General features: G+C 40.8%; 1 pseudogene across 1 annotated transcript; it reads left to right on the top strand.

Moving 5' to 3' along the window:
* The first annotated feature begins 234 nt into the window (after nt 1-234).
* LOC311268453 (primary amine oxidase, liver isozyme-like) lies at nt 235-11,798 on the top strand (annotated as a pseudogene). The gene is made up of 6 exons: nt 235-350; nt 5,273-6,434; nt 8,424-8,541; nt 10,036-10,202; nt 11,085-11,218; nt 11,337-11,798. The product of its transcript is annotated as a primary amine oxidase, liver isozyme-like (transcript).
* Nucleotides 11,799-14,812: the final 3,014 nt, after the last annotated feature.

Genomic DNA, 14,812 nt, shown 5'->3' with positions numbered 1-14,812 from the left:
GTTTTTTAAACGTGTTTTTTTGCTAAATGTGTGGAAAAGTTGCTGTTTATTTTAGCAGGCGCAACTTTACAATCGGCGCCCCGTAGTTGACCCAATGTTTTGTTTTTTTTGTTTTTTCCTTCTCTAAATTCCCTCCAATTGGGCCGGCCAATTGGCTACAGAGGGCTAGCAGTGTGTTACCAGCATCGACACATATAATTGGAAGTTGAAGTCTCTGGAGGTGGAGGCTTCTAAATGTGCGAAGTTGACGGTGTCCCAGTGATACCAACCCGCCAGCAGCCACAGGTGCTGCTGCGCCGGGAGACGAGGGAGGAGGACCTAATGATGATGAGCGAGTGGAGGCAGACATGGTAAGTAACATTAGCCTGGGGCTGGCTAGGCTAATTTTTAAGACATGTCCAAAACAAAGTAAACAACGTTTTTACATTGAATGTGTAACTGCATACTGATGAATGCAGCTGCCGCTAATGCTAACGTAGCTCCTCAGGGATTGAAGCCGTTATTTTTCTAACTTTGACAATCTAACATGTGACAACATATTAGCCCAGAGTTGAAGGGCTGTGACTGTTGGTACTTGTGGTTGATTTTGTTCAAATATGCCGAATTGTGATATTATGGGTTATTATTGTTCAGATGATTTAGCTAAGCTAGCTAACAGATGCTAACGTCAGCGGTCTCTTGTTGCCATAGCAACAGTAAACACTCACGTGGACTGATGAGCTGTAAATGGAGATGCAGAATCAAGCTGAGATACTTTGAATTTTAGCACAAAATACAAGTAAACCTATATGAAATAATAAGTTTAATTTGCAGTATTTACCATTGAATTTATTGTAATCTTTCAATTCATTTATTGTTTACTGAGGTGATAACCATTTAATAGGTATAATTTGTGTGTAACTTTAATTTGTGTGTGAATGTGTTACCTTTACTGTAGTTTTCAAATGTCAAATGTCACAAAAAGGCTACTTGGCTACATATACTTGTCAGTACACAGATGCTGAGTACAAGTTCTGTTTGCTGTTTCTTGCAGGTCACGAGAGTGGAGCTGGCTGGCTGCGGACGAGGAAGTAGGGCAATACATACTTGTGCACATACACGTATATGAGAATGCATATCTATTCAGACCTGTAATTCTTAGACTTTTTCACACAGCTATAGATTTTTATTTTTTTTTTCAAATCTGTACTTATGGTTTCATAATGACTGAGTCACCGTTAATACAAATGAGTTCCAGCTCTAATGCTGCTACTGTCTGTAATATGTTTTTATTTAGATTATTTGTCAGGATATTTAGTGGGCTGTGCTCGCAAGCCCACTATGGACACCTCTATAGCAAAGCTATAGGTGTCCATAGTGGGCTGTGCTCGCAAGCCCACTATTGTTATTCCCCGGACCTCTCTTTATTAGTGGGCTGTGCTCGCAAGCCCACTATGGACACCTCTATAGCAAAGCTATAGGTGTCCATAGTGGGCTGTGCTCGCAAGCCCACTATTGTTATTCCCCGGGCCTCTCTTTATTATTCTTCTTCCGCCCTTTTTTCGGTTTGTATCTTGCCCCGCAGCTTTGAGCGCACACAAACAAAAAATATATCAAAACGTGCGCCTCGATCGGACTCGCAATGCTATTATTTATTTCCTCCAGATCGTTAGTTCGAAAAACTGTGAAAAATTTCCCATAAGAATGAATGGGACGAGGAAAAAAAAAACTCGCAAATCTTCGCCGTTTTTCAAACATCTCCTGCTCTGGCCTACTTTCACCTAGAAACACCATTCAAACTTTAAAACGTAGGCACGGGTCTTGTCTATCTGAGTTGTATTTGAACTTTTTTCGTACGATGTTTCGTTTTTGACCTTGACCCTTGAAAGATGGCGAGTGATTTTGGAAAAATTCAGGACTTTATAATGGGTGTGTATTGCGGAATGTTCGTGCAGAGCCAACTGACAGAGTGGGGGGAGACTCAGAAAATCTCTCACAACTTTTCTCTTTCTCTGAAGACCCCAGCCACAAATTACACAGTAGAAGAGTGATTTTATCGGTAGGATTTACGGTTTTTGATTTATCTGCCTCCAACCGACAAGAGTAGCTCTCAACTCCAGCTCCATTTACTCCATTTACTCCAATGTTAATCAGGAGGAGGATTTTCCAGGATTTTCCAAACTGCCCCTGTTTTTAACTCGCTCCTATAACCACATTTCAGAAGCTAGGACCACAAAAAATAATGGCTGTGTTCTTTAAGGCCTCCCTGGCTTGATGGTGAAGAAAATTTTCCGATATCATGTTTGGTTTTGAAGATATAGCAGTAGTTTGAGATCTAAATTTGAGGCAGAAGTCACTCTCAAATCAGCTGTCACAGGTGGTTGCTAGTGCTTAACGACAACCATCACCGCGGCAACCAAGCTCAACTGGGCCTGCAGAGACACACACACACACACACACACAGAGAGAGACAGACACACAGACAGACAGACAGACACACAGACACACAGACAGAGACAGACAGAGAGACATACACAGACACACACTCACACAGACAGACCTACAGATAACCAGACACACGACAGACAGACAGACACACACAGAGAGACACACACACACTCCTTATGGGGACATTTTCAAATTTCATCCTGCTACTGCTTTTGCATACGTTCAGCTACAGAAACCGTTCTGTCTGTCTGTGTGTGTGTGTGTGTGTGTGTGTGTGTCTGTGTGTGTGTCTTTCTGTCTATCTGTCTCTCTCTGTGTGTGTCTGTATATCTGTATGTCTGTGTGTGTGTGTGTGTCTGTCTGTCTGTCTCTCCCATAAGCGGCAGTGTTAACTTTGAGCCTAAATTTCTGGAGTGGAGCAGACGGTACCGGTTTTGTCTCTCGCTCTGGCTCCCTCATTTTTCACTCTACAGAAATAAAAAAGACATCACATGGTTCAGCAATGTCTCCTGTTACTCAATGTATGCATATTTTAGCAATAACCATTAGACTTTTTTCTCAAACTGCAGGAGTTTGGGAGGTGTTTTCCCATTCATCCTTATGGGGACATTTTCAAATTTCATCCTGCTACTGCTTCAGCATACATTCAGCTATAGAAACCGTTCAACTATCAAAATGTTCGGCTTTTTAAGGTCTTTCAGCCTATTTTCAGCTTTTCAACCTAGATATAATATAATATAATGTAGATCTAAAAGCTATCAACGTACGTGGGGTTCGAATTTGCACAGAGCACAGTAGAGCTGCACGATTCTGGAAAAAATGTGAATCACGATTTTTTTGCTTAGAATTGATATCACGATTCTCTGGCACGATTTTTTTTCACAAAATGTTTCTTGCACTGATGAACTGTAACAAAACAAAAAAAACATTGCTTTGGCAGAGGCATAGTAGTAGCCTAGTTCTATCATTACAAAAGTAAAAAAAAAAAATTGAGACATGCGGCTGATAACAACTTCCCCTTATCATCATATGCACATCAAACAGTCTGATTTCCTTAGAACTTAGAGCATATGGCCCTGAACATAGCACTTCAGAACTGAACGCTCAACTCTTGAATCTTTCATTGTATTCTCTACAAGGAATTTTTAAAAATGGACTTAATACCTCATCAACTTATTAGCCTTTTTAAAATTATTATTATTATTATTACAATAATTTTTGTTGTGGTGATACAAATACAATACAGTTCATTATTGTTTTTGTTGTTGTGACTATAAAGGAGTGAAATCAGGTGCTATAAAATGAACCGTCAGGCTCAAATACGGCTCCATGATCCGACTGGACCATAAATGAGACTTAGCGGAAAAATGATCGATTTCCCGCAATTCTGCCTCGACCACTGCCCGCTGCTTATTGTACATGTCAGGGAGCGCAACGTATGAAAAGTAGTTGTGGGAGGGCATCGAGTACCGTTGGTCTAGAGTGTTTATCATCTTCCGAAATCCCTCATGTTGTACAGTGTTTATTGTGGCCATATCTTTGGCTAGGTGATACTGTATGCGATAGCTGCTGTGATCTCCTTATGTCTACTGGAGTTTGATGGGTATGGCGTTGCATTGTACAAGGTTCCGGTTATTGACATCTGTGTTTGTTTCTTGCCTTGTACGGCTTCATCATGCTGTACTTTGTGGTGACGTTTAAGGTGATTGTAGAGATTTGTGGTGTTGCCGTGCGGTGCTGCAACGACAGCAAAACACACTTTACAATGCACCTCACACTGTTTGTCATCGTCTGGCTTAAATCCAAAATACTTCCACACCATCGAATGCGAACCTTTTTTGGGAACGAGGTCGGTTCGGGTGGGTGGGTGACTCTCGCCACTACCACTTGGGTTTTCGTCGCCATCCATTCAACCCTCCTTACTGCAGACTTTCCTCCGCTTTAACTCTCACTCACTCTTTCCAAACACTCAACTGCAGCCGGGCTTCCTCCACTGAATCACGTGTTGTAAAGACGCTTTACCATAGGCTGAGGGAGGAGGCAGCGGCAGTGTTGCGTTTGGGGGCGCTTGAAAAAATCCGGGAGGAAAATGGGAGCATTTGTTTATGATGCAGCTCGACATATAAAATGCTTCAGAATCGCCGCGTGTAGAAATGACATCGCGTGTATGTGTGAATCGAGATCGCGATTTTTTTTTAACGATTAATCGTGCAGCCCTAGAGCACAGCCCACTCTGGCGATTTCCCGACGGGAAATTGTCTAGTTTGTTATTATTGTCCCTGTTTGTCCTCATCGCCCTGTCTCTGTCTCTTTGTCTCTCTCGCTCTTTCTCCCCCCTCCACCCAACTGGTAGAGGTAGCGCCCACCCCGAGTCTGGTTTTGGGTTCTTCCCATTAGTCTCGTCCCACCCCTTGTCATGACATAACTTCTGTTGTGATTTGACACTATAATGAATAAAGATTGATTGGTTGATTGCTATAGCTGTCAATTTTCGTCCTTGAGTTCATAGCTACGTGCTTTAATTGTTAACTGCTATCAAAGAATATGACTCTCCTTTGTAGTATGTGTCAGAGAAGACGCCGCGAGACTTCTACGGGGACGGTCTTTTCATTCCGAAACACCCTCACTCCAAAACACCGCTGTTTCAAATCCGACTTTCAAGTTCCAATTACTTCCCGTTAGGGTTAGGTTCAGGGGTTCCCCCATAGCCTTTTCGGAATAGCGGGGTCTTTAGAAAAAATGGGAAACCACACCATTACGAAAATGGAAGTCTATTTTCGGAACAGTGGGGTTTCGGAAAGGCGGGGTGTAACCGACTTCTACGTGGTGTCCGCTGATAATGTAGTGGGCTGGTCTGGACAGAAAATGCCAGGGCTGAATTTTTGTCCCAGTCCACCCCTGCGTGGCACTATCCACTCGCCATAAACTCTCTAGTGAAATGGGCGCTCATCCTCTTCTTCGTCGTCTCCATCATTCTCAACATCGTCCTGATAGGTCTCCACTCCAGCAGGGCGACCAAATGTTCAGCTCAGCGCGTCCACCCGCTGAGGGGCAAACACGAGGATCGCAGCCTCGTGTTCGCTGACCTCACCCAGGAAGAGTACTTGCAGGTCCAGCAGTACATGGTCAAGCAGAAGGACTTGGACGTATCCACCGACCGGTTCACTAAGACATCGGATAATTTCTTGCTTTTAATAGACCTGTCACTGCCCAAGAAAGCGGACGCCCTCGCTTACTTGGACGGGAAATCTGCCAAGCCGGTTAGAGAGGCGACGGAGGTGGTCTTCTACGGCGCCCGAGGCCACATTAAGGAGTAGTAGTGGGACCTCTTCCCAACCCTGACATACAGAAAAGATGTCACCAAGGAGAGTTACAATATGGAACTGCCTATCAATGCGCGCACGGTCACCATCGGGGAGTACGTTTTGCTTGCCAAGTTTTTTGATGATAAGGTCTTCTTCAAACTGACGAATGTTCGAGCAGATGCCCCGCGGAGTCCGATCCGGGGACAGGAAGACCTGGATGTCTTTCCTTCAGGATGTGAGCGGCATGTACCTCCACCTGGTGGGCTTTGAGGTGCTGGTTAACCACGAGAGCGTCAACGCGTCCGACTGGAGAGTGGAGCGGCTGCTCTATAACGGCCAATACTTCGCGACCGTAGCAGAACTCAAAGAGAAATATGACTCGGGCTCTGTTAAAAAAATAATTTACAAGAAACTGCCTAACTATGCTTCTCTGAAACCCGAACACAAGCAGCTGCAGATCGGCCCGCAGCTGTTTTACGCGGAGGGGAAGCGCTTCAGCGTCAAGAACAACCACGTCCTGTACCTGGACTGGAGCTTCGCCTTCGGGCTCAGCTCTTTCACGGGCATGAGGGTTTTCGATGTGCGCTTCACGGATGAGAGGATAGCCTACGAGCTGAGCGTGCAGGAGGCCATGTCGGTGTACGGGTCGGTGACTCCGGGGATGATGACCACCAAGTTTCTGGACTCGAGCACCGGGATAGGGCACATGTTGCTCACTATGAATAATGATCAAGTTACTATGACTTTAGTTCAGATCTCTTAATAGATCATCAGTTAAGGACTTTAAAGGAGCACTCTGTAGTTTTGGGGCAGAAATGTTAATGAGCAGAGAAAGATGTTTATTGGCTGATTATTTTTTTTCTGCATAAACAAACTAAATAAACAAACTGACTAAAAAAACTGACCTTAAAGGACAACACAATTTATACTGTTTTACTTTGTCTATATGTGGCGGACCCTGCCACCTTTCAAGCTTCAAACAGTGTTCTGGGACCTTATGGAAAAATTCTGAGTTTAGATTTCTTCTCCAAAACTACACAGAGCTCCTTCAGTTTACAGTCACTTCATATTTTATTTGATATGCATAAAGCTAGATTGAGTTCAGTTACATAAAACTTTGTTAATGTAAGTGCATGTATGTATTTATGTATTTTTAATGTTTTATTATGTACAGTTTTGCATTTGACAAGCAGTTTCATATCTCTATGAGAACAGGCTCTAAGTCTGTAACTTTAAACCTGCTCATTTGGTCACATATCAATTAATGTATTATGTAGCTAGCTGTGAATGAACATCTATTCACTTATTATGTGATGTGAATTTTCGTATGTAACTCTGTAGTGATTTGATCATGTGTTAATGACGAGCAACAGGAATTCATGACACATCCTACATTTATTATTGCATTAAATCAGTTTAGCAGTGTTCACGTATATAATTTGTACCCTTGTGGTTAAGTGTTACCTAAAACACAATGGATAAAAAAAAAAAAGAAATTGGGAAAACAAACAGTCTCCAAACAGCTTTACAGTCACGCAGCCTGGCCGCGCCCGGGTCGTGGATCGTGGATGCGCCTACTGCTATGGCCCTGCCTGATCGTGGATGCGCCTACTGCCATGACCCTGCCTGATCATGGATGCGCCTACTGCCATGGCCCTGCCTGACACCCACCACTACTGTCGCTAATATTAGTCATATCTCTGTTACATACGTTCCACTACTATTATTGTAATGCATTACTACATACTATCCTTACCGTTAACCACTACTACTGTTATCACTAGTAATCACATTTCCATGTGCATTCATTGTTGTTGCTGTGATGCCTCTTTATGTGCTTTCATTCCTGTCAACCATCCATTATAATTGTATACATTGTGATCTCGTTGATCTGCTCTGTACATGCGACATATATTGCATGTCTGTCCGTCCTGGGAGAGGGATCCCTCCTCTGTGGCTCTTCCTGAGGTTTCTTCCGCATTTTTTTTTTCCCCTGTTAAAAGGGCTTTTTTTTGGGGCAAGTTTTTCCTCACTCGAATCGAGGGTCGAAGGACAGAGTGTCGTCTCTGTACAGATTGTAAAGCCCTCTGAGGCAAACTGTGATTTGTGAATTTGGGCTATACAAATAAAATTTGATGTGATTTGATTTGATTTGGCTGTGTGTCCATGGAGCATTGATATGAAATGAATTTGAGAACAAATTTGCAAAAAAATATGCCTATATAAGCATCATCTAATTCTCAGACTACGTAGTTTAAACTGAAACAGTGAAGCTGTCAAACCAAAGCATTGAGATCAGTAAGGTAGATAGATAATGACTTTATTAAGGACTCAGAGGAAGGTACATGACCAAGGGCTGAATAATAGCATTGTCTGAAACAGACAGCCTGCACATGTTGGTAGATAAGATTTCTTATTATGCCAGAGCAAATAGGCACACCGACACTTGCAAACATCTGGCTATCATTACACCATCAGTTTTACAGTCTCATGAATGTTTCTGAAACACTCTCTAACCCATAGAACTGAAATCAACCTGGTCATTGGTCATTTGGTTTATTGTAGACAATAGCTGTAAATGCATTTAAAAATTAATAATACTTTTTTTTTTTTAAAAAACAAGCACCTAAAATGAATCTGCAGGGGACCAAAACTACAACCAAAATAAGAATGATTTATTTCCCCTGCAAGGGTGAAGAATGTTTTCCAGACCAAAGACATGGAATATGTTAATGTGTCGCTGCCGTGGATGCCTGATCACTATGCTATGATCCCTCAGCTGGTGGAGAAGCAGCTTAAAACAGAATAGGTCTGCCTTCATTTTCTTTCCCCATTTTTAAAAATATTCACTTGCATTTTATATTTAAAGAGCTGGTAGGACAAAAGCATATGTAATGTGCATGAAGCACAAAGACAAAAAGCTAAAGTAGCAAACACACACAGTGCACCTCTGGAAAAACACACAAGCAGATCCACACACAAATCAACAAAAAACACTACACTAAACTGGGACACCACCAATCACGTTAGTGCATTACAATCTTCTAATTTACAAAAGTAATGTTTTCACATAGCAGCTTTAAGACAGGGGCCTTCCTGAATGATGCAACCATCAAAAACATGACTGCTGCACCCATTTCTCTCATAATTAGACATCAAAGTTAACAACACTTCCTCAATACATGTCTGATAAGCTGGGCTCACTGTATTCTTAATGTTTGCAGAACTTAGCTCAGGGTGAAACGTGGTTTGTAATTGTTGTGGCAGATTTTACACACAGTGTGTGTCTCGTCCACTTTGTGCTTCCCAGCAAGTTCATGAAATCAGAAACTTGCCTGGATGTCTGCATTCACAATACTCATGTGTTATTTATCACTGTGTGCGGATATCTGCTTCCCTCCACCATATCTCCTAACATGGTGTCTCATTCTCCTGGTTTCAAGCAGTGGCAGGCAACCATTCTCAGCTCTAAAAACTCTCTGTACACTACCTGCTCAGCACCAGATAGCAGGCAGACACAAGCCCCTTTTCACGCTGAGACTCTGCATTATCGCCGCAATGAAGGCTCGCCTTTACACCACCTTCGTTTGTTCACACTGAACCAAAACCAAAAGAGGTGTGATGGTACACATCATGGCATAGAGATCTGTGTGTTTTTTTAATGTGTATCCTCCAGTTTCCACCTATAAATCTAAACATGTCTCTGCAGACTGTTTATGATCATATAGATGCAGTTATAATGTGTTGTGATTGAGATCCTGACCCACCATACATCCTGGGAAAGTTATGTATTTCGCTCAAAATTACATAATTACATAATCACCATCAGTAAATAGTGGACCCTGTCTGGCTCTCACTCGCGAAGAGGGATGCTGTTTTCTGGGGAAAAGTTCACTAAAGTCTTGGTCAGGAGGGCTGATCGTCACGGTGATTTTTCAATACAAGTTTCCAGAGACAGTAACTACAACAACACAACAGTGGAAGGAGACAAAGACGTGAATTTAAGTTTTTTGCTCTGAATCGAATCACATAATCTGACGCTGTTTTTCAGGCAGAAATATGATGAGAGAGTCGGCAGGACAGAAAGGATGACAGACACTTTTTCACATATGGATGCAGTGTTTGCTACCACATTTTGTTTGGTCTTGTAATGTCACTTTATGGGTTGAAGTGTGGGACATTTCTCTTTTATTTGATGCAAAAACGACCAAGTATATTAATCATTCACAATTTCTCACCAGTGCTTCAGTCAACAAAGTAACTCTTTAATCTTGTGGGACTAATATTACTGATGCTTCTGCAGGAAGCTGCACTGCGTTACGACACTAAGAGCCCTCGCTACCTCCACATCGCCAGCAAAGAGGTCAATAAATGGGGTCACCAGAGCTCCTACAGGCTGCAGGTGTTCAGCTTCGCTGGGGATCACCTACCAGAGAGCCAAGCTGAGGAGAAGGCCATGTCGTGGGCCAGGTGAGAATTAATCTCACAACGCTATGTGTTTGAGCACTGGGGAGAGGTCTGGCTGCACCAGTTCTCATTCTAATAAAGGAGGAAAAACACTCTGGCTTGATTGTTATTCTTAAACCAATCTCAATTGTCCTGGGTGGCACAAAGCTCTGGATGCAGCAAATCCCTGCAAAAGAATCTAGCTCACTTTTCTCAATGAGTAAAAGCTGTGTTTGAAAAAATGTGCTGTGCTCTATAGGGTATCTATGGATATGACCTTCTGGATGCTCAATTTAAACTTAGGGTAATTTTTTTATAAATAATTCTAGTCAGTCAGTACTTGTTAAGTTGCATGATTTGAAGGTAAGAATGAAAGGACAAGAACTCCTGTGGACATGGAAGTCCTGGAGCCAGACTGTGTTTGTGTTTCGATGTTTACATTTTGTCTCAAAGTCCTTTGGAGACAGGAGACACATACTGTACGCTGCCTGATGGCAGAATGTGTGTCCTAAATTTGATCATGATTAAGTGTTGGACCACTGTCATTTTCTACTTATATGCTGTCATGGACCACATATTATAAAAACATGACATGAGATTTCACCTACCATTACAATAAGATGTCACATTGCTATTTGTCATCCTAAGAACTGGTGACAACAGTAATATATGTTAAAATTAGGGTGTGATATGTGACTCTAATTTCTCATTTGAAACAGAAAGAAACATAAAGTGTAACAAATCCTTGGTTTGCAGAAACACACATTGTTAACATGTATTCTGATGATTGGGTTGAGTTGTTGTCTGATGCTCGGGTTACAATCCCCAAAGAGCCACACGCTTCAATCATGGCCCGGCTGCTGATCCAATGCTATCTCTATCTGAGCTTCTTCTCTCTGTCTCCAGGTATAAGGTTAACATCACCAAGCATAAGGACTTAGAGCAGATGAGCAGCAGTCTGTACAGTCGGAACAACATCTGGAATCCAGCTGTCGACTTCAGCAAGTACATTGAAGACAACGAGAGCATTGGAAGACGAGGTGTGTTGAGATACAATCTGCTTGTAAAACGACCAATGATACAATCGCTCATGTCAGTTTGAAATGACATAACTTAGCTGAGGTACTGTGCATGATGTATATGATAACGTGCTTGCAGGATCTGGTTGCCTGGGTGACCACCGGCTTCCTCCACATCCCCCATGCCGAGGACATCCCCAACACAGTAACCGTGGGTAACGGGGGTGGAGTCCTGCTGCGGCCACACAACTATTTTAATGAGGACCCGTCCATCCACTCTGCCGACGGGGTGTACATTAAACCAGGCACCGAGGACAGCTGTGACGACAACAGGATGGCCTGCCTTGCTCAGGATGTCTGCAGCCCCGCCCTCGAACCCTTCACCTACCACAGCTTTGAATGGATGTATTAAGCTTGAGGACTGAGTCAGATTTGTTGAGCACTGCTAAGTTTAAGCACAATGATGTGCTTGGGGTTTATATGCCAAGTTATCTATCAAGAAGCTTGTGTCAACATAAGAATGTTTAATGAGGCAATTTGGGACAGCAAATTCTTTGTTCTGCATAAACCAGGCATTAAATTGAGGCAAAGAACTTTTCAACATGTAGGAAAATATTTTGTTTCCCTTGAGATGAAAAATTGTCCTGGATTCAGGACATGGTTAGCCTAGGTTTTTAGAAGCAGGGCCCCTGCTTCTAAAAACCTGCTGCAGGGGAAACAGCTAGCCTGGCTCTCTCCAAAGAATAAAAAAAATACAGTCTACCAACACCACTAAAGCTAACTATTAAACACACTGTTATCTCATTTGTTTAGTCAGAACACTAACAGACTTATAAAATCATCAGTTTTAGGGAGAGTTACATGCTGGAACCATTTATTAGTGAACAACAGCAAGGTACAGTGACTGCCTGCAGCTTTCCACAGTTTGTTTGGATGCTAGTGGTGGGCGGATCGATCCAAATATCAATAATATCGATACAAACGTTGATATTGATATTGATCGATACCAGTGTAATGAGATTGATGCTTTAGTTTCAGTGTCTCTCCTGTATGCACTGCTGCGGTTTCATCAAAGAGGTGACCTGGCTGTCTGTGTAAGTGCCGCTGCTTTCAAGTGCTGCTCCTGTCACAGCGCATAGCGCACTCTGCTCCTCCTCCCCCCTCTTGTGATTTGATGTTGTACCATCACATAACTCAGAGCGCCGTGTGGCTGTATTTTCAGGCTGAAAATGAAACAACAGCAAGATGTATAATTTGTAAAAGGCTGAAAAGATACAGTGGTAACACAACAAATCTATACAAGCATATGAAAAGTCATGCGAATGAAAACACCGAGCTACAGAAACGGAGAGAGGAGGAGAGAAATCCCCCCTTTCAGTCTGGCAGAGAATATTCAGGTAGATAATAGTGGTGAAAGTGATATTTTAGTCACCTTCGGCATTAGTTAATATTAATTTTCAAAGTGCAGCTGGTCATTTGTTACTTTAGCCAACTCAAAAAGTATAAATTATGCTAAGACCTTGATATCATACATGTATCCCATTGAAACGTGTTCTTAAAATGAATACATTTACTGGAATTGAAACAAATATACTGAATATAATATGGCTCAGATTTGATTGAATATAATTACCCTTTTGTGTTAACAGTGAAAGGGATACTGTATGATTACTATATTTAAGCTACAAGTAGATGTGCTACAGACTTAATTATTTTATTATTTCGCTTAGCCGATTACCCAAGAGCAGTGGAGATTATGAGGAGCCTGGCAGAAATGATTGTGAAGGACCTGCAACCTCCAGACATGACAATGTATGATGAAAAATTGTTTTGTTACTGTTCTGTTGTTTCTGAACAAAAACTTTTATTTTGATAATAAAGTATTTTCTATTTACCTATAAACTTTTCCCAAATTCTGTCCTGGTTTTTAACTAATTAATAGCCTAATCCAAAGGTAAAATCACAAAAACACTTAAAAGGTCATGAAATTTCATTCAGATTTAGCAATTTGATGATGCATCCACCTTAATCATTAAAAAGTATCGGTTTTGGTAATACTGGCCCTGTATTTACTTGGTATCGGATCGATACAAAATTTAGCCGAATTCAGCACAGAGCAGACCGGAAGTCAGACACCACCACAACAACAACATCCGGTTATTTTTCATAATAAAACACTCCATGTTGACGCCAGCACAAAAATCTAAAAAAAAAAAAAAAAAAAAAAAGAGAGAGAGACAAATAACATGCATTTCTTCTAATCCTTTGTTTGGGAACACTTCTTGTTGTGTTTATAACACACATATATATAACTGCGGTCGCGCGTGATTCTGTAAGTGGGTTGTTGACATGACATGTATTTTTCACTGTCACAGAAGATAAAAATAAATATAATTAGTATTCTCGTCATTTAAAATACAGTAAGTGTTTATTTTAAAAATTGGCAATCATTTTTTTCATCCATATATTTCTAAATGCATAGGAACTTGATACATTTTGTCACAAAAAAACATGTCTTTCTGTGTGACACCTTATTCTGATTTTAAATTGGGCAATTCCACGAACAACTTTATTTAATTGAAGGACCCCATTCAAATTCCTGTTACTGAAGCCTCCTATGAAGCCAATGACATGAGTACGTGGTAAGTTCTTGTCTCAGCATTATTCAAATATTTCACTTTTTCCGAACCACTATGAAAGTGTTCAGTTTTGTTGTCCTTTGGTGTGACGTCACTAAATTATATTTTTCAATTAAAAACTGTTGGTTTAACTACATAATTATGGAACATTATTCAAATGCTAACTGCTAACTGCTAAAGACAGGTTAGCTAGGAATAGCATGGTCATTAACTTACACAAAAGGCTGAAATGTCCTTTAGTGTGACAGAAATGTCCTTCGGTGTGACACCTTAGCTGTCACACCGAAGGACAAATATGTCACACCGGAGGACAAGGTCTCTTTAAGAAGCATTTTAAACAATTGAATAAGATTTTTTTAAAACAATTTTTATTCCCTTGACCATTTTCAGTGTTTTAAAATGCAATAGCTACATTAATTAAAATATTTTCTGTTTTGTCCTTTAGTGTGACAAAATGTCCTATGGTGTAACACACATAAAAGAACCAAACATTTATTTGTATGTCAAAAAATATCTTAAAAAGAGGTTGAGTATTGCATTAGGGGATATATATCACCACTCACCTTGAATTATTATAATTTTTTCAACAGTTTTGAAAGGTTGACAATTGACATCAAAGTTTGACTTGCATTTATTGAAAACGTTCAACAAGTCATGGGGAAAAAATTGTGTTATTCATAATTTCTCATCAAATAAATAACACTATATGAAAATAAGTGTCTCACAATTAAAAGATTAATCTGTTTCATGCCATTTGTGTAGTATTTAAGGTTTTTTTCCTCAATTTTTTTTACGTCACACCATAGGACATATTTATGGTGCAGGTCAGAGAAGATGTTCAAAAAAACAGTGAAATAATTGAAAAAGTTAGTGATCACTTATATATACTCAAATATCAGATTTCAAACTACATGAATATATATATATATATATATATTTTCTTCAAAAAATGTGTTTTACAAAATAATGATTTTTT

Source organism: Pagrus pagrus, assembly GCF_965226575.1.
Source record: "Pagrus pagrus genome assembly, chromosome: 13".
NCBI lineage: Eukaryota > Metazoa > Chordata > Actinopteri > Spariformes > Sparidae > Pagrus > Pagrus pagrus.
This window is presented reverse-complemented; position numbering and strand designations above follow the sequence as displayed.